The 19,673-nt window shown below is 49.5% G+C and overlaps 1 long non-coding RNA gene across 1 annotated transcript in view; it reads left to right on the top strand.

Annotated features, from left to right (window-relative positions):
• The first annotated feature begins 436 nt into the window (after positions 1-436).
• Positions 437-19,673, top strand: part of LOC138581947 (uncharacterized) — a 32,826-nt gene continuing 13,589 nt past the window's right edge. Inside the window, exons 1-2 of the long non-coding RNA XR_011304897.1 lie at positions 437-529; positions 18,869-18,996. This is a non-coding gene — a long non-coding RNA (uncharacterized lncRNA). The remainder of the gene's footprint in view (positions 530-18,868; positions 18,997-19,673) is intronic.

Here is a 19,673-nt window from a genome sequence, read left to right as displayed (position 1 = left end):
GCCACAGACTAGAAACTGGAAAACTCAGAGAATGGAGTAGTTTGGAGGGAGAAAGTCCAGTCCTTACTCACTCGCCACAGCCAAACAGATTCTCCTCGCCCTTGCTCCTCAGGGCTTTTTTTCTCAGTCTTCAACCTAATCTTTCTGCAGAAAGCGAGATCTGAGCAAATTGAAGTGGTATGTGGGTTGATTTCACTGGGCAAAGGCCACAAGCTCTCCCTCAATGGATCTGCTTGTGAAATAGGGTTGGTTTAATCTGTTATCCACTGCATAATCTACACAGTGTTTTAGACTTGTTCTGTTAAAATGTTTCTCTGCCTTGTTGGTATTAGCCATGAATGCCTGTTGATGTGCCATGACCCATTGTGTTGTCTTTTCCCTTCTCCAGGTGCCCTTGTCCTTCTCTCGCTGGCATACTTGACTCCGCTCTTTTACTACATTCCAAAAGCCGCTCTTGCCGCAGTCATTGTCTGTGCTGTGGCTCCCATGTTTGACATCTCCATATTCAGGACTCTCTGGAGGGTCAAGAGTAGGTATATGGGAAAATGCATTGGTGTGTCTGTCATAAGGCAGGGGGTGGGGGACATATAGAGCATGACTGCAAACAAACTGCTTTGCTCATCTACGCTGTCAACTTGTCTACCCTTTGAAGCAATTTAAGGTCCTACCTTCTCTCTAATTTTACACTGTCTGGCCTCGACTCTCAAAGTGTCCTTAATTAACAGTTGGTATGGGATGTGTGAGATTTATGACATCTCACACAAAGCTAAGAGCCTAGTTTCCTTATCTACAAAATTTAAATCTCCATCGCAGACACCACCCAAACTGGGCAAGGGATGTAGAACGTCCTCCAGAATGGAAACCATCTCATTCGGAACGTTACAGAGAAGTCATCTGTCTCTCAACTCAAATATACTATTAGCATAGGCGTTGCTGGGGGGAGGGAGGACTGAGGGGGTTATAGCCCAGAGTATTTTGGTTGTAGCCCCAGATAGAAGCCCAGGAGGTAAAACCAAAAGGCTAGCTAGCCCCAAGTCACGACAGTCTCAACATTAGCGGAGCCCCGGACCTATTCCAGACCTAGCAACACCCCAGGCTATTAGCATCGTGAAAAACATGCTGGGATGCTAATAGCAATACACTGCTCTAGGGGGTGGCATTTCTGGGCCTGGTAATGCTCAGGGTTTACGTTAAGGCCCTAGGCAAGCCACAGGGCATTACCTGTTCTGGTAATTACGGGATTATGACACCTTTTTTAGCACTGTTTAAATAGATTTTTGAAAGAAGATAAATTAAAGAATCAGCTCAAGCAGAATGGAATTAACGCAAAGTACTCGGGAACTGATCCGCTATATTGCACTTTTTCAGCAGTTGGTTTTGGTTGTTAATTGGGCAGATGAAATCATAGCAGCTATATTTTATGAAGGTGTTTGTGGTGACATTAAAGATGTAACGCCCCTTATGGTTCTCCTCTCTGTCACACCAGGTAACTTTACTTGAAGTTGTATTACAGATTGAGCAACAGCTTAGAGGCAAAAAGGGAGAGTGGAAAAGAAGATTATGACCTTGCGGGAACTGCCCATCCCACAAATGCCCACTCTCCTTACAACTTCTGAAGAAGCTCGGCAGATGGGGGCACTTCATGATCCATTCACGCCTTCAGAGCGACAGACGAGGAGGGAAAACTGTGCATGTATTGCCTGATGGCACAACATGATGTTCAAAACTGCCCGCAATTGCAGGGATACATTCCATCAGAGAGCGCAGCGTGTAGGTCGAGACACAGTGATATGTTGTCCATCGACCATCATTCCCACTTCCTTTTAGAAGTAACCTTCTTGCAAGTACACCAAAAGATTCCCCCACTAGCATTGCTGGACTAGGGAGCTTCCAGCGTGTTTATGGATACCCAGTTAGCGAGAACGTATGCAGTCCAGCAGGTAGCCAAATCAATGGCGGAAACCATTAGCAACGTAGATGGTAGTGCGCTTATATCAGGGTATATGACTATGCAGACAGTAGAGCTTCCCAAGGTTTGCACAGTAGGGCAATTTGAAAAGCTCCAATAAAAACCCATCAATTCCCCCAACGTTCCTATTTGTTCTGGGAACACACTGGCTTTGTAAGTACAATCCATGCAATGATTGGAAAAAAGGAATTTCTTAACTTCTCCGAAATCTGTGCCCAACATTGCATGTTGAGTCGGCAGTCTAGTTTCTACAATCGGGAAGAATTTGATGAGCACAAAACAAGTTACCATTCTGCATTCTGCATTTGCTATATGAAGATGGTCCTCATTACGACCCAGGCGGTAAGCAGAAAACGATGCCGGTAAATGAATACCGGCATCGTTTTCCGCTAGGTCCGATTATGACCCGCGAAAGTGCAATTAGCGACATCGTAGTTTACGGTGCCGCAAACAGCACCAAGGTCGCGCGCGTGCGACCCACCATGCCGTAAATACCGGCATGGTGCAAAGCTACGCAGATCACAAACCAAGCGGACATGCCCCTAACGCCTTAAGTACCTTACCGCCATGGCGCTAATTCCGCCATCGCGTACCAACCGTAAATGGCCATGTGCAGTGTTCCCAGCTGCCACAGGTGCACAGAATCAGCACAGGTGGAGGCAATACAGACTCTCCCAGTGCAAAAAGAGCACACCCCACCCCTACCAGCCCCAGTCACACTCCACAATGATACCAATAGGACTAGCAATGTTGGGGCTGGAGGACCTGATAGCAATGCGAGTGCTACAACAACAACAACAACAACAACAACAACAACAACAACAACAACAGGCTGCACAGAGGAGACGCAGGAGGAGAAGGAGGGCAAGGCAGGGCCAGCAAGCCCCACCAGCACAGCCAGTGGCACCACGCAGGCAGCCCCCAATCCCACGCATCAGAGCCAGTCCATTCAACCTCACCGCAGAGCAGATCCACACCCTGTACCGACTGGACCGGGACACCATCACCAACATTGTGCACATGATACACAACGACATTGTCAGCATGATAGAAACACCCACCGCCATCCCGCCCCTCCTGAAGGTAGTGTCCGTGCTCCACTTCCTGGCCACAGGCACCTACCAGCACACAGTGGGCCACTTGCATGGCCTATCCCAACCATTATTCTCACGTACACTGATCCAAATGCTCGATGCCCTCCTCAAGCACACAGGCGACCACATCTCATTGCCACGGTCTGCCCAGGAGATTGCCAACACCAAAGTGGGTTTCCATGCACTAGCTGGCATACCTGGTTGCATTGGTGCCATCGACTGCACCCATGTTGAATTGGTGGTCCCACATGCCATGGAGGTACCATACCGCAACCGTAAACTATTTCACTCAATCAACGTCAAATGGTCTGCGACTCCAACAGGATCTTCACACATTGTTGTGCCCGATTTCCCGGATCAACCCATGATTCAATGGTCCTTCAGAACTCCACAATACCACGCTACATGGAGCGACATGCAGGCCCAAGATCCTGCCTACTCGGTGAGTCTAATGTCATGAGCATGGAAATGCGAAGTGTGTAGGTGATCGACGTACCAATGCATATTTCACCTAGCAGAAAGGGGGGGGGTGATGCATACGTCACATGGCTGCGACTAGCAGTAGCCAGATCATACCCTGAGGCAGCACTCACGTCATCTGACAACTGTATACATGATGCCTGATCTAATCAGCCCTAATATGTGAATGAAAGTGTACCCCAACCATGACACAACCATCTGCAAGTGCATTGTACGAAATGTGACCACATTGACTCCAAAAGAACGCACCTACATGCACGTCACCAAACACCATCAACTGAAAGGGCTGTCCCCCATAACTGCGCACAAAGGAGGCACATGTCGGACAGGAACATCAATGCACCACTACACAGACAGCAAGACCCACAAACTGTCCCCATTGACACCAGTATTGTTCCCTGGGGTCATAATGAGCCAGACAGCAATGTTGCAATCATGTGAGCTTTGACCTCACAGGACACGTGCCAGGTCACATAAAATAACGGCCTGAACGGACACAGTGGATGGGCACTCACAAGGCAATTGTCCCCCCGCATTGTGTCTTGGCATGCAAAACAGTAAATGAGAGCCATGAACATATACCGGTTGCATAGTGTGAATCCATTAGCACAACTAAATTTGGTGCAAAGTAACAGTTGAATGCAAGGCATGGTGGCGCGTCATGTTCAGAAAGCAATCTCATTCCTGACACACACATTGTTGCCCATTTACAGGTGATGCAGGCTATCCCCTGAAGAGGTGGCTCCTTACACCAGTCCGGAAACCACAGAACCAGCATGAGGAGGACTTCAACCGTGCCCATGCACGTACCCGTGTGGTGATAGAGCAGGCCTTTGGCCTACTGAAGGCACGTTTCCGCTGCCTCAGCAGGTCTGGCGGGGCACTCCTGTACCGCCATGAGAAGGTTGCGAAGATCGTCATGGCATGTGTCATGCTACACAATATGTGCGTCAGACGTAACGTGCCTCTGCCCCCTGACGCAGAACTGCAACCACCTGATGATGAGGATGATGAGGGTGGGGATGGGGCAGCACCTCAAGGAGGCAGCGATGCACAGGAGGGGCGTGAAATGTGTTAGAATCTCATTGACCAATGCTTCTAGCACACACAGCGTGTGCGTGTAACATGTGGACGGTACTTGGGGCACTGTGTGTGTCTGGTATATGCACACTGTAGACTGTACAACAATAAAGCACACATACACAATGAGCAATGTCCACACATTTGGTTTGTGATAAAAGAAAAAGTGTATTGTGCTCCTGAAAAGTTATGACACACCCAATCCCCCCTCCCCCCTGAACACCCCAACACACCCAATCCCCCCTCCCCCTGAACACCCCAACACACCCAATCCCCCCTCCTCCCTGAACACCCCAACACACCCAATCCCCCTTCCCCCCTGAACACCCCAACACACCCAATCCCCCTCCCCCTCCCCCCAGAAATCCCTGCAAAGGAGTGCCAGTGCCCGTGGTGAAGTGGGTAATGTTTCAGTGGTCCACTGGGCGGGCACTATTGCCAGCCTCCTGTCCCGGAACCTGGGGCCCCCCTGCCTGTACTCCTCCGGGTCCCGGCTGACCTGCGGACGGGGCTGGATGGGGCCGAACTTGCAGCTGAGGAGGTACCGGCCTGCTCGGTACGCCGTGTGTCCATGATTGTCCGTATCAGTTCACTAATCATATTCCGCACTGCGGCCAGTTCTGTGCATATGTTCGTGCTTGCTGATTGGATGGCTGCCTTGATGCTCTCGGCACACCTCTCCATGCCTGAACTGGCACCTCCACAATCAGCAACATGCTGCGTTAGGAGTGACCCAAGTTGTTCTTGCCTCGCTGATATTTGGTCCAGCACCAGGCTGAAATCAGGCACAATGGGGGTTGCAATTGCAGGCCCAATAGGACTACTCCCCTCTTCCCCTACTCCCACTGGGCTTGGAGTGGCTGGCCATGAATTTCCTGGGGATTGCCCCTGTGTGTCCTGTCCATGCAGGTTACATGGGGACAGATGTGGGGAGGTAAGTTGGGTGTTGGGGGGACATTCCATGTCATCATCCACATTTGCCACATCGCTGTCAGAACAGGCTGCGATGGCTGCAGTCTCCCCGACTGTGCTGCTCCCCGCAGACACAATCCCATCAGTGGGCAGCAGTGGTAGTGTGTCTGCCTTGGGTGCCATCATGTCCCTTTCCTCGGGGGGAATTGCTGCACTGGGCTGTTTGGCAACAGGAACTCTGGCCTGCTGTGGGTTGGCCATGGGTCCAGCAGAGGTGGATGGTTGGTGGCCTCTTCCCTCGGTCCTGGGCTTCTTGGATGGGGTGGTGCCACTCTCGTCCCTGCCGGTGTCCGAGTGTGAGCCTGTGGTGGAGCAGAGGAGGGAAAGAGTTATTGATGGTTCAGCGGACATTGAGCAGGCATTGTGATGAGTGCCATGGTTTAGATGGATAGATGGTGGACTTTGTAGGCCGTGACATACAGGTTGTCTCCCTTTTGGGTGGGTTAAGCATGCAGGAATGTGCGTGCCTGCTGTAGAGTGTACATGCTGCATGTGTGCAGGGTGTGGGTCTTCTGCTGATGTGTTGCGTTTGCCATGTGGGGCGACATTGTGATTCACATGTAAGTGTGATTCAGGGTGTTTTGCAAGGCTGAATTGGTGGCACCTACCTGTGTCTCCTGATGTCGAGGCTCCTCTCTCCATGCCGCCGACACCCTCAATGCACTCCATGCTGATCAATGAGGCACATGTCTCCTCCCATGGCTGCATCTTCAGTGGGGAGTCTGCTCCACCGCCAGTTGCCAGTCCCAGGTTTCGGCTTGCTGACAGTATGCCCCTTACTCGGTTACTCGGAGCCGGAGGTCATCCCACCTTTTGCGGCACTGTCTGGCGGTGCGTGGGGTGGTACCTACGGCACTAACGCGTTGTGCCACGAGTTCCCATACTGCTTTTTTCCGGGCTATGGCTGGTCTCGTCATCTCTGATGAGAAGACGACGTCTGCCTTTTCCTGCAGCGTTTCTGCAAGCATAGTCAGTTCTTCGCGACTGAAGCGGTCCTGCCGCTGCCTGTCGCAGGCTTTTTTAACAACTTTTGGCATGGTTCGGTGAGGAAATGGGTGGGTAATGGGATTCACAGGGTTTCAGGGTCGATTGTAGTGTGGTTGGGTAGGATGGCAATGGATTGTGTTTTTAAAGATGGCCGCTGTGCTCTTTCCCATTCCGCCGCGATGACGCTACTTCCGGTTCCGCTTATTTACGGTGCCCGCTAATTACGGGGCCCGCTGATTGCGGGGCCCGCTGATTACGGGGCCCGCTGATTAAGTCGACAATGATGGGTGGCGGTAGGTCACCCTGCGTGGCGTTCGATGCCGGTAAGGCCTGTTTACACCTTGGCGTAGTTTACATTACCGCCATGGCGTAATGCTCGTGCGCGATGGGTCGGAATATGGTGCTCTTTACGCCATTGGTACATGGCGTAAACGATGATTACGCCATGGCGGTAATGTCGCATACTTACCGCCAGGGTCGTAATGAGGGCCGATGTGTTTTGTGAAAAGACAATTGAGGCATTGCCTATGCATCAACCATACGGTTGTGCCACTGATTTGATTACTAATTAACATATTCCCACATGGCCGCATTTATACCGAGCTAAGAAGCTACCTTCAGAAAAACATTATGAAGGGTTTTATTGGGCACCACACCTAGCCTGCTGAGGCACCTTTTTTTTCTATCCAGGATCCATGAGTTGTTAAGATTTTACATAACTACCACATATTGAACAATATCACTATTCAAAATAGGTACTCGTTCACGTTAATATCGGTTCTCATTGACCAGATTCGCCAGGCTCATTTCTTTAGGAAAATCGACCTGTGGCATGCCCACAAATCTCGTCCGGATTTGGCAAGGAAACAAGTGGAAGACGGAATATAACACATGTTTTGGCCACTTACAATATCAGGTCATGTCATTGGGTCTCTTCAATGCCCCAGCACCTGATTAACCAAGTCTTTAGAGATTTGTTGGAATCCTTTATTGTGGTTTACCTGGAAAACATCTTAATATTTTAAAGTAATCTTCAAGAACATACGCTGCAAGTACGTCAGGTGTTGTAAAGGCTAATCAAACACTGATTTATGCAAAACCTGAAAAATGTGCTTTGAACAGACCTTTCTCCTTCCTTGGGTTTACACTCTCCACTCAGGGGGTTTGAATGGACCCTTCAACGATCGAGGCAGTCCTACAATGAAAGATAACGTAGTCTGTGAAGGCTGTGCAAAATGTCCTAACTTTGCTCATTTTTATAGATGCCTTATCAAAGATGTTGCAAACCTCACTACACATTTGGTGTACTTGACCAACAACAAAGTCCCTTTCGTTTTGTCTCCATAACAGAAATATCCCTTCCAGATACTGAAACAATGTTTTACCTCCAATCCCGTATTTCAAAACCCAAATGAGTCTCTGCCTTTTATTGTGGAAACTGATGCATCAGGGCTAGCTGTTGGACCCATCCTGTTACACAAGGATGCAGAGACTGGGTGCCTCCTTCCCGTCGCATTCCTGCCAATCTCCACAATAATAGCATCTATTAAAGGGAGTGGTTGGTTATCCAGGAAGCCTTTATTCAATGGGGTCATTACCAGACGGGAGCATGGCATGTAGTGAGAGCATGAACCAACCGATCACAAGAGATTGGTTTCCCAGCACTATGAAGTGTGCTAATCATTGGTTGGCAAGAGGCATGGGTTTTTTACTCCTGGTTCCAGTTTCCTCTGGGTTATCGTCATGGGAAGGTGGAGACCCTCTTCAGACCTTCAGAGGATCTCCAAGATCTGTCAATAGGGGTGGAACCGACAGTTCCATCCGGACGATAGGGACAAGGGGACTCTGTGATAGCAATACTCCAGGCACAGAAGTCCATGGATTCAGGGGTATGGATTAACGTGGAGCCTGAGTCACTCGATATTGAATATCTTCTTATATCAAGATGGAAGGATCTTTATCACTAGTATATCACTATAAAAGATGGTGCCATGATTCCACATCAGAAATACTGCAGAGCTGGTACGTCCGTTTTAGTGGCCCAGGTGGAGGAAGATGGTGGCAACCTTTGCGTCCTAAACCTCTGCTTCACCAGTGGCACCATGGTGTAACCTCTTCATGGACTTTATTGAAGATTTGCCTCCACATAATGGCATGACCATAATCTGGGTGGTTGCAAACTACTGGTCTAAAATGGCCTACTTTGTTCTGTTAAAGTGTCTGCCAAAGGCACCAGAATTGGCAGAACAGTTCCTGGGAGAAGTTGTATGGTTGCACAGCTTGCTGTCAATCATTGTATCTGACTGAGATCCCTAATTCATTTCCAACATTTGTAATTCGTTGACTAGAGTAGCAGTGCGGGCCTGTAAGTCTCCTACTTTTCATCCACAGCTGGATAGGCTAGTGGAGCAGTACTGGTGCTGCTTTGCAATGCAGCAATAGACCTGGGCAAAATGTGCATCTCTGCAATTCAGAGGCTTCTCCCTGATTCCTTGCCTATGCTTTTCATTCCAAGGTGTTTCCAATGATGTGGGCTCCTTCATCGGTGCCTGATGGAGGCACAAGGCTTTGTACAGTTTGAGTGATGCAGCTTTTGGTAAGTCATGATCTACGGATAGCAATGTTCACCTACAAGGCATATGTACATTAGATAAGAAGCAACATGCAGGATCAACATTTAATACTGCTGGCAGAAAAACACAGAGTTCAAAATACATGAGAGAGTGGGGAAAAAGGGTCTCACTCTCTCCAGGTTAAAAAAAATCAAGTCCTGAAAATCCAGCAAAGTTGCTGGGGCTCTCTAAGGTGGAGGGAATTAGCACATTTCTGAGAATTCTCCCAAGCATTACCTTACCACCCTGCTGGAAGATGCATCCGGCATTCCCTGTGTCCTTGCTGCGCCCGCCATCTTCTGCATACTTCAAAGACACTAGATCTGCCTTCCATATCCCCAATTCAAAATAATGACAATTCTTAAAAGCAAATATAATGAAACAAAAAGCATAAAGCCATATACAACAGGTGCAAAACAATGTATTTAACTCTACAAGTTTCAACAAAATAAGATACAAAGTGGAGCCGTCGTTGGTGGTGGCTCCAAATATGGCTGCAGTTATAGATTGCTCTGTTCCTCAGGAGCAGATCGGGGGGTGGAGTGATCACAAGGCGGGTTACATGAGGTCGAGGGTGTGAGGAGTTGTATTATCCAGCTGGATAGATTTTGGATCAGTAGTTGGTGATATCCCCTGGAAGCTGGAGGGCTGGAGGCACAGCTGGGGTTTATTATCTTTTCTTGCTGGTGATGTACCTTTATGTGGCCTAGTAGGGGTGGTGTCATAGAAACACAAGATGATAAAAGCAGTGACTTTGTTCAGCCCTGCACAGACTGGCCGGCCGACCCTGTAGGTAATGGGCCGGGTTCCAAGTTAACAAGGGTTGCGGGTCGGGTCATTACCTACAGGGTTGGCCTGCCACTGAGGGGCATATCACCTCAATGCAGCCCTAAGGGCTTGCCAAAAAATTGTGAAAGCCCTTTGTAATATCTTCGTATGCCTAGGTTTCCCCGCCACCCTCGGCACTCAATTGTAGTTTGTGCAGGGCTGAAAAAAGTCACCTAGCACTCATGTAGTTTGCTACACGGATACTACTGAGTTTTTTTTTAAAAAAAAGGGAAAGTATTTTCTCTCCGTGATGGATGCCTCTGCATGGAGCCGCTCTTCCGTTTTGCAATGGTGGCCAAACAGAGCGGGGACAGGAGCTGCAGGAGCTGCGGTGGTGGGTCCCGCTGCTGCAGCAATCGGTTAAGTGGGATTGGGGGAGGGAGATCAAATAAAAGCAGGGTTGGTGGAGGGAAGAAAGCGGGCGGGTAATGAGCCATCAGGCGGCTTGGAACACGGGCTAATGCAAGAAGTGTCATTCCGTGCCTCCTGAATGGCTGGCTCTCCCACCCTGGGTGCTAATGGAAGGTGGATGCAGTGGAGAGGTCCCTTGCTTCCATTGAGGCTTGTTTAGATTGCAAGGAAGTGAGACAGTGGGCCACAGATGTGTGCCGGTCACCAACTTGATACCTGATTTACAGCTTTAGGGGGCAAGATGATTTGGGTTGAGGTTATCCTGAAAGCCACAGAGAAGATCAAAGAATTTATTGCACACTCTATCTCTTTCAGTCCAGGTTGGACTCTTCTGAAGAAAGACAAGGCTCAGCAAATGTTAAGGTTTTGGGAGTTCTAGGGACTGCCCTCAATATGGACCTTCAAATCCTGATGTCTAAAACCTTGGAAGCTAGCATTGATGAAACCCCACTCCACAAACAAGCCTCAACACTTCTGACACGAGTATCTTATTGTGAGAGAGCCCTGAATTAGGAGGCAGTGATTTTGCTGCTTAACGATGCAGGCAGCAGCAGAGTTGCAAGTGCAAAGCCCTTGGAGTTAGAGGAGAGCAGAATGTGTATCTTCTCAGAAGTAAGTGTGAACACGATGTCCAGGAGACATTAACTGGTGCTGGTCCAGAAAACCTTAGCTGGCGTTTTGGTTCCCACTTCTCAATGGTATCCAGCCAAATTGTAAGTGGTGTTTCAAAAGAGGAGAAGGATATTTACAGATTTTGAGGTGTTCCTGTACAGGGTGCGGAAAGAGTTGGGGTGATGGCAACTGAAAGACCTTCATGTACTTTCTGAAATTCGCTGCTAACGGCTGTATCTGTTCTTCGAGGGGATTGGTTCCTCCTACATATTCCATATCTATGACAGGCAATCACCACAGCTGTGCTGCTTCGGAACATTTTCGGCTCCTGCGTCAATGACATTGATACGCTGTCCTCGAGGGCCTCCGTCGGGCCGATGTCACCGGACGTTATAAGTAGGACGCACGACGCCCGTAGCCTCAGTTCCGTTTTTTCCGTGAACGTGTTCGATTCGGAGATCGCGGCGTGCCTCGGTTCTTCCGAGTTTCTATCGGTTCTTCGAACTTGGTTTTGTGAAGTTATTATCATGTCTTCGTCTTCTTCCACCCCGCAGTCGGAGTTTCAAGAAGTGTCGGGACTGCGGTTCGAAGATGTCGCTTACGGACCCGCTTAACGCCTGCCTCTGGTGCCTCGGTGAGGACCACGGTACTACGGATGACTGTGACGAATGCCAGTCGCTCACGTCGAAGGTCTTCTGGGAGCGGAAGAAGACGCTTTCTGTCGGCAGGGTTTCCAAAAAGCCCAGAAAGTCGAAATACGCTGGGCTTTCGACCGACGATTCGAGAGGCGACTCTCCGCATTGTCGGCGTAGGTCCAGGGGTCTCGGTCCTGGAGTGGTTCCCGCCATTCCTCTGCCTCCTCGAGGCACTCGCGGAAGCGCCGTCACCGGTCGCCTTCCTCGTCTGAGGACTCCGCCAGTCGGCGGGTTGCTTGTCCCAACAAGCATTCTTCTCCTGCAGAATGGGATGCATTTCGTAAGGAAATGATGGCGATTTTTGAATCGCTGGGCTCCGGTCCGTCCGCGTATTCGAAAGAAGCCGGTCGAGACTGTGCTAGGGCCACCGTTCGCACGCCTTCAGGCTTGGGTGGTCGGCACAATCATCGGGAGCCTTCGAGGTCCCGATCGGACAAAGTGGATCGATCTAGCCATGCCCGCTCCAGGTCCTGGTCCTCGACGCCCTCGAGACCGTCGGAGCCATGTCTGTCGAAGGGTTCCCTCGAGGCTCCGCCTCCGAGGAAGACATCGATGCCATTGACGCCAAGGTCATCGAAAGACACGCTCGGGGCTCCGCCCTCGAGGCCTGTGTCAGAGCCATCAGCGCCACACTCAACATCGACGCTGATTCAGTCGACGCCTTTCAAGGATGCTTTGTCGGAGGTACCCCGGATACCGGTGGGAACCCCGAAGAAGGCCTTGGCCAAGTCCAGAAATGTGTTTGTCCTTTATATTTCTGAGGTGGAGGAGGGGTCTGATGAAGTTTTGTTTCCTGATGAGGTTCCAGACGAACTATTGTCTGGTCATAGCCAGTTGGATGACCAGACGCCAGTGGTCTGGACACCTCTCCGGAGGTGGAGTTTGGTAGGACTGAGCCTGGCACTCACACCGAGTCTTCGTACCGGCGGCTCATGTCAAGGGTGTCAGAGTACTTGGGGTGGTCTGCGCCACCAGTGGATTTTCTGCAGGATGACCTGACAGATATCCTGGACCAAGGTCCACCAACTGACCCAGTTCTGCCATTCAATATGGCCTTTCAAAGAAGGGTGGCGGCTGCTTGGACTGCTCCGGAGAGTCTCCCGGCAGTGGGTAAGTCGTTGCCAGATAAATACCGCCCAGCCAGTGGCGAACCCAGCTACTTGTTCGTGCACCCTACTCTGGAGAGTTTGGTGGTGCAGGCGGCTGCGGCCCCGGCTAAACAGGCGCCGTACCCTACTATCCCTCCTGATAGGGACGACAAGCGTTTTGACGGTTGGGTGAAGAAATTGTTTTCTTCAGGGGGTATGGCTTTGAAAGCAGTCAACTCTGTATGTGCCTTAGCACGTTTCACTCACACTCTGTGGAATTGTTTCGTTGGCAGCTGAACATATTCCCGAAGGGGAGGAACTGGATGGCTTTCTTGCTCTTGTACAGGGTGGCAAGGATGCCATGTGTGAATCTGTTCAGTCGGGTCTGGACGTGGCAGACTGTGTCAGCCGGTCCATGGCGGCGAGCACCGTAATGCACGATTTGAGTGGTTGCGGAAGTCGGGGTTTGCTCCGGATGTACAAGCCCGACTTCTCAACATGCCCTTTGATGGTGACCATTTTTTTGGCAGCAAGGCTGACGAGAGTCTTGAGAGGTTGCAGACCTCGAAGGCTGCAGCAAAGTCATTGAATGCTGCAGATCGCCAACCTCTGCCTTTTCGTCCTAGGGGACAGCAATGGAGGAGAGATTCCTTTCGATATTACTCGACCTTTGGTAAATCGAGGGGAGTTGCAAGTCAAAGAGGCCAACGTAGGAGTACCAGAGGTGGAGAACGGGGTACTTGAGGTGCCAAGGCCACTCGATCAGTTGCCTCTTTGCCCTCAGGCACTGCTGCAGCCGCTTCAGCTCAGTCATGAGGCCATGTCCCATGGTTCGCTGGTTGGGGGGAAGGCTGACGCAGCATCCTGTAGTATGGCATGCCATTACTTCAGATAAGTGGGATCTGGAGATCATAACCCACGGCTGCTGTCTTCCTTTTCGGCAGAGGCCTCACGACAATCCACCAGGGAATCTCTCTTTGAAGAGTCCGGATCTGCTCCGTGCGCAGGAAATCGAATCCCTGCTGGAGAAAGGCACCATAGAACTTGTGCCTCTACAGGAGAGGAACAAGGGATGGTATTCCCCATGTTTTTTGATTGCGAAGAAAGACGGGGGATTGAGACCCATCATGGACTTGTGTGGTTTGAACAAGCTCATCAGGAAGGACAAGTTCAAGATGGTGACTCTTTCTCATGTCCTCCATCCCCTTCAACTTCAGGACTGGCTGGTGTCTCTCAACCTCAAGGATGCTTATTTTCATGTGCCGATCCATCCCAAGCACAAGAAGTACCTGAGGTTCGCGGTTGGCGACTCGTGCTTTCAGTTTCGGGTCCTGCCGTTCGGATTGACCTCCGCCCCGAGGGTTTTCAACAAGCTCATGGTGGTGGTGGCAGCGTATCTCAGGAAAGGGGGGATTCACGTCTACCCCTACCTGGACAATTGGTTGATCAGGGCGCGCTCTCCCGAGCAAGTCCTGGATCATCTGTCAGTCACCTGCCACTCCCTTCGCAGGCTGGGCTTCTCCCTCAATTTAAAGAAGTCCCACTTGACGCCAACACAGCGGCTCCAGTACATCGGAGCAGTGCTCGACACATCCCTGAGGCAGTATTTCCCTCCCCAGGTGAGAGCTCATCACATTCTGCAGATGGTGCACAAGTTTTAACTTGCCCAGAGTCTCCCGGCGTTCGAGTTCTTGAGGTTGCTCCGCCTCATGGCATTCTGCATTCTTCTGGTGCCAGAGGCACGGCTGCGGATGAGATCTCTGCAGTGGGCTCTCAAGAGGCAGTGGTCACAGTCCTCCGGCAGGATGTCGGATCCCGTTCAGGTGCAGCCCTCGGTCGCACTGGACCTTCTGTGGTGGGCCGTCGAAGGCAATCTGATGAAGGGGGTTCTGTTTTGGCTACCCTGGCCGGAGGTGACGATCATGACGGATGCATCCCTCACGGGATGGGGAGCTCATGCCAACGAGTTGACAGTCAGCGGTCGTTGGTCTCTGTCGGAGTCCAGACTCCATATCAATCTGTTGGAGCTGAGAGCCGTCAGGCTTGCCCTGAAGGCTTTTCTGCCGACTGTGCGAGCGAAGAATGCCCTGATTCTGACTGAAAACACAGTGGCCATGCACTACCTCAACAAAAAGGGGGGCAGGGTCACTTCCTCTGTGCAGAGAGGCGATGCAACTCTGGTTCTGGGCCATCCAGCAGGAAATTTAGATCTCGGCAGTTCATCTGGCCGGAGACGAAAACGAGACGGTGGACGCTCTGAGCAGGCAGAGCACGATCTCTCACGAGTGGGAGCTGGCTCAGGAGATTCTCCTGGAGATCTTCACCCTTTGGGGGACCCCACAAGTGGATCTCTTCGCCACCAGTGTCAACCGGAAGTGCGAAAGGTTCTGCTCGTGGGAATTTCCACCAAGAGGAGCCTTAAAGCACGTGTTCGTGGTGGAGTGGTCCTTCCCACTGCTGTACGCGCTTCCTCCAGTCACGTCATTCCGCAAGTGCTGCGGAGGTTACGGAGGTTCGGTTCCCGAATGATCCTCATTGCTCCAGCATGGGCCCGGAGAACGTGGTATCCGGACCTTCTCGACTTGTCCATCTGCCCTCCACGCCGTCTTCCCTACTGAGACGATCTGCTTTCACGGGAGGGGGGGTCAGGTTCTCCATCCAGAGGTCAGTTCTCTCAACCTTCACGCTTGGATTCTGAAAGGTTGGGGTATAAGGATTGGGACCTCCCTGAAGACGGGATGGAGGTGTTGCTTTCGGCCAGGCGGCCTGCAACGAAGTCCCTGTACCGTTGCCGTTGGAGGAAGTTCTGCGACTGGTGCAGGGTTAAGAATGTGGATCCTTTTTCATGTGACATTCCTGTGGTTCTGTCTTTTTTGCTTTCGTTAGCCCACAAGGGCCTGCAAGTGGGTACCATTAAAGGTTACCTGGCGGCGCTATCTATAGTTAAGCGCTCGTCTGAGGAGTGTTCTTATTTTAAAATTCCTTTTAATTTCTCAGTTTCTGAAAGGGCTCATTAATCTGTTTCCACTGTCACCTTTCCAGGTGCCCGGTTGGGATTTGAACCTGGTTCTAAAATTCCTAATGGGTGCTCCATTTGAGCATTCTTGTCCTTTGAGACTGTTAACCCTTACAACTGTATTTTTAGTTGCGGTTACTTCCGCTCGCAGAGTGAGTGAATTGCAGGCACTTTCTGTTAAGCCACCCTTCACAGTGTTTCATAAGGACAGGGTTGTCCTTAGGGTTCATCTTCTTTTCTCCCAAAAGTTGTGCCGGAATTTCATTTAAGCCAGAAGGTCATTCTTCCGGTGTTCTAGCCTCCTCCACATCCTGGTAAGGAAGAGGAGAGGCTACACAGATTGGATCCTAGGAGAGCTATACGTTTCTACATCTCACGCCTGTCCCGGGTCAGAGTGGATGATCAGCTCTTTATTGGATATGCTGGAAGGCGTTTGGGACAAGCTGTTACTAAGCAGACTTTGTCTAGATGGATTATATTGGCAATTTCTGAATGTTACCACTTGGCGGGTAAGGACCCTCCGGTAGGCTTACGGGCCCATTCTACAAGGAGCGTGGCTGCCTCTACTGCTCTGCAGAGGGGTGTTCCCATTCGTAACATTTGTGAAGCAGCCACATGGGCTTCGGTCCATACTTTTGTAAAGCACTACTCCCTAGATTCCATCCATGGGCAGGATCTGGCCTTTGGCAGATCCTCTATTCTGCAATTTAATTGGGCTTTCTAAATTTCTAAATTCTAAATTCTTTTCCCTCCTCCATACGTTGATACTGCTTTGGGAGTCTGTCATAGAATACGTCGGAGGAACCAATCCCCTCGAAGAACAAGTTACTTTCTTACCTGGTAATGTTCTATCGATGGGATGTTTCGACGACGTATTCCATATCGTACCCTCCCAGCCTGCCCTCCTACAGAATTTCTTATGCGATTGCAGCTTACGTTTCCGCAAGGCTTTCTGTGGTCATACTGGCAGAAGATTAGTGCCACACTTTCTGGGGAAAAACTACAACTGAGGCTACGGGCGTCCTGCGTCCTACTTAGAACATCCGGTGACGTCGGCTCGACGGAGGCCCTCGAGGACAGCGTATCGACCTCATCGACGCAGGACGCAGACGCCGAAAATGTTCCCAAACAACACAGCTGTGGTGATTACCTGTCATAGATATGGAATACGTCGTCTGACGTATGCATGTCCCAGGGCCTCCCTTGATGGATAAGTGCTGCAGTTTTAGAGCGGTCTTTACCACATCACTTAACCATCGGAAGAACGTTACCAGGTAAGAAAGTAACTTGTTCTTTTAGAATAGCTGGTACCCGTTTCTGAAACGAGTTCTCCAACCCGCATTTCCATGTTCCCCTATATTCTATGAAAGCTTATGGTTAATCAGTGCAGGTTTTCATTATGGACCCAACTTTTCTTGTTAATGGCTTCTAATTGCGAGTCAGCCTAATGAAAAGATTTGAAACGGGAGAAAGGGAAAGTAACTCCTCCATTTTTTTAAATTTATTTTAAAAGCCTTTGATGATGCACTTACGTTTGTATTATTAGCATAGAAGCAATCCTACAGGAACCATGGACTTTTAAGAGAATGAAAAAGCGCTGATCACCAAAACTGCCTTGCATTTATTTCATTATTTGAAAAGGAACATAGAGCCTCATCAGGGGTGGGGCGGAGTGGCAGAAATGCAGCAATAACGCTATTACCACCACATTACCGCTCTGCCCAATCCCGAGTTTGGTAGGAAAGTGGGAGGTTTCCCTCCAGCGTTTTGCTGGAGGTAAAAAATCTCCACTATCTGCTCATTTGCAGTGATATTACTGCAGGGCTAATAACGCCGGCGGTAATAGTGCTGTTACTGCCCCATAGAGTCCTATGGACTCTACAAAAAATGGGGAGTAACGGCCTTACCACAACTCTGGATCAAGCGCTAATATCGCTGAACCGAGTTGTGGTAACGCTATTTGAGTTGGTGGTATCCTGGTGCATTTACCGCTGGGATACCGCCAAAGCCATGATGAGGCCCCTAGTGTCTTACAGTGGTTGGAACATTTCCGTGGTGGGTGCTGTAAATTAGCAGAGCAATTAATTAATGGATGAAGCAGGTGGTGGAGGGGGGATGAGGGATGTTGATGGAAAACATTGAATAGGGCTGGTACAGACATAGGGTACATACATGCACTGTATAGTTAAACAATGTACAGTATGTACACAGAACCTTCTATTGATGAATGAGATATGCATGAAGGATGAGCAGAGATGCACATGCATGTCCCAGGGCCTCCCTTGATGGATAAGTGCTGCAGTTTTAGAGCGGTCTTTACCACATCACTTAACCACATCACTGTTGGAAAGCACTTAAGGTTAGGCAGGTTTAGGGGCCGCAGTTGTGGGGGAGCCACAGTGGTTGGAGATGAAGTTGAGGGGGGCTTGGGATTGCAGTGAGTGGAAGTGGGCATAGCTGGAGATGTGATGAGTCTAATCTGGGAGGGCTAGCCCATAAATAGGTGCAAAGAATAGAAGACGACGTTGGAAAAGGGAGTGATTTATCATTTTCAGAATAGCAAACTAGCAAAAATTGTGGAAACTCCTTTCTTTATATAATGTTTGCTACTGCAGTATTTCGTATCATTTTTCTGTAATTAATGCATATTACTATTAACCAGTTTATTTGATCTCAATGTATGACCTTGGAATTAGGAAAGACTGAGCCGGCCCAGACAGGGTTCAAGCTGCAAGTTGATTATACAACACTGCATTGAATCTGTCTGGTAAAATATGGTTACACTAAAGCTCTAGCACACCTGGTACTAAAAGAGCTACATATACTGTGAGAAGTTTGCTAAACACTGAGTTTGAATTGCCAATTGTCAACTAGATTTGTGGTTGTTTATTTGTATCCTGCATTTATGTTGTTCTTTTGTGTGCTCTAGGGGTGGTCGGGGGGACACAGGCTACCCAAAGGGGGATCACTTGAACCTCTATGGGGGTACTGATAGTTATTTTCTTGTTTTCCTTCCACTCCAAGAAATGGACCTGGTTCCGCTTTGCTTCACGTTCCTCCTCTGTTTCTGGGAGGTGCAGTACGGCATCATAGCCGGGGTGATCGTCTCGGGCATCCTCGTCCTGTACCCCGTCGCCAGACCCCAGATCAAGGTGGGCATCAGGCATTTCTTTGGTATTCCCAGATACTGCTTGTGTGCATTATTATGTAAATGGAGGTGAAAGGGATGGGCCTCAACATGTGATCCTGGGTGCTGCTCCTAAAACACAGGCTGTGTTCCTTCCCCAAAGATCTCTTGCCTGTCACGAAATATGTATGTTCTTTACATCAAGCAAAAAGACATATTTTAATACAAAAAGTGTGCCGTTGTATATAGTTGTCTATATATTAATTTTTATCCTGAACAAAGAAATGAAATGGAAGATAAGAACTTCTGATCTTGTTCAAGGGACACACTGTAAGAATCCAAAATCTGGATCATCCTTCCTTAGTTGGTCTCAGCCGTGATATTCTTGCTCTTTTGCTCCAATTTAGGTAAAATTATGTTTAGAATTTTCTTTTAGTTTTTTTTTTTAAAACTTTTTTTATTAAACAGCTTGGCAGCAGAACACAGGCGAACAATACCCAAGGTAAGCACAAGGTAGGAACAGTTAAACCAATACAGGCATACAGACAGTGCATCTAGCATTAACATTTTCCATCAAGGATGCATACAGTGTAAACGCAGTATAAGAGAGCCCTTGGCTCAGGATAGATCACCCACATGGGTGGGTGTAGTAGTTGGGGAAGTTGTATCAGGTGTCACACTTAAATCTGACATATAGGAGCG

The sequence above is a fragment of the Ambystoma mexicanum genome, chromosome 3q, assembly GCF_040938575.1.
Source record: "Ambystoma mexicanum isolate Mex_15411 chromosome 3q, UKY_AmexF1_1, whole genome shotgun sequence".
NCBI classification, from domain to species: Eukaryota; Metazoa; Chordata; class Amphibia; order Caudata; family Ambystomatidae; genus Ambystoma; species Ambystoma mexicanum.
The sequence above is the reverse complement of the archived record's forward strand: the minus strand, read 5'-3'. Positions and strand labels throughout refer to the sequence as shown.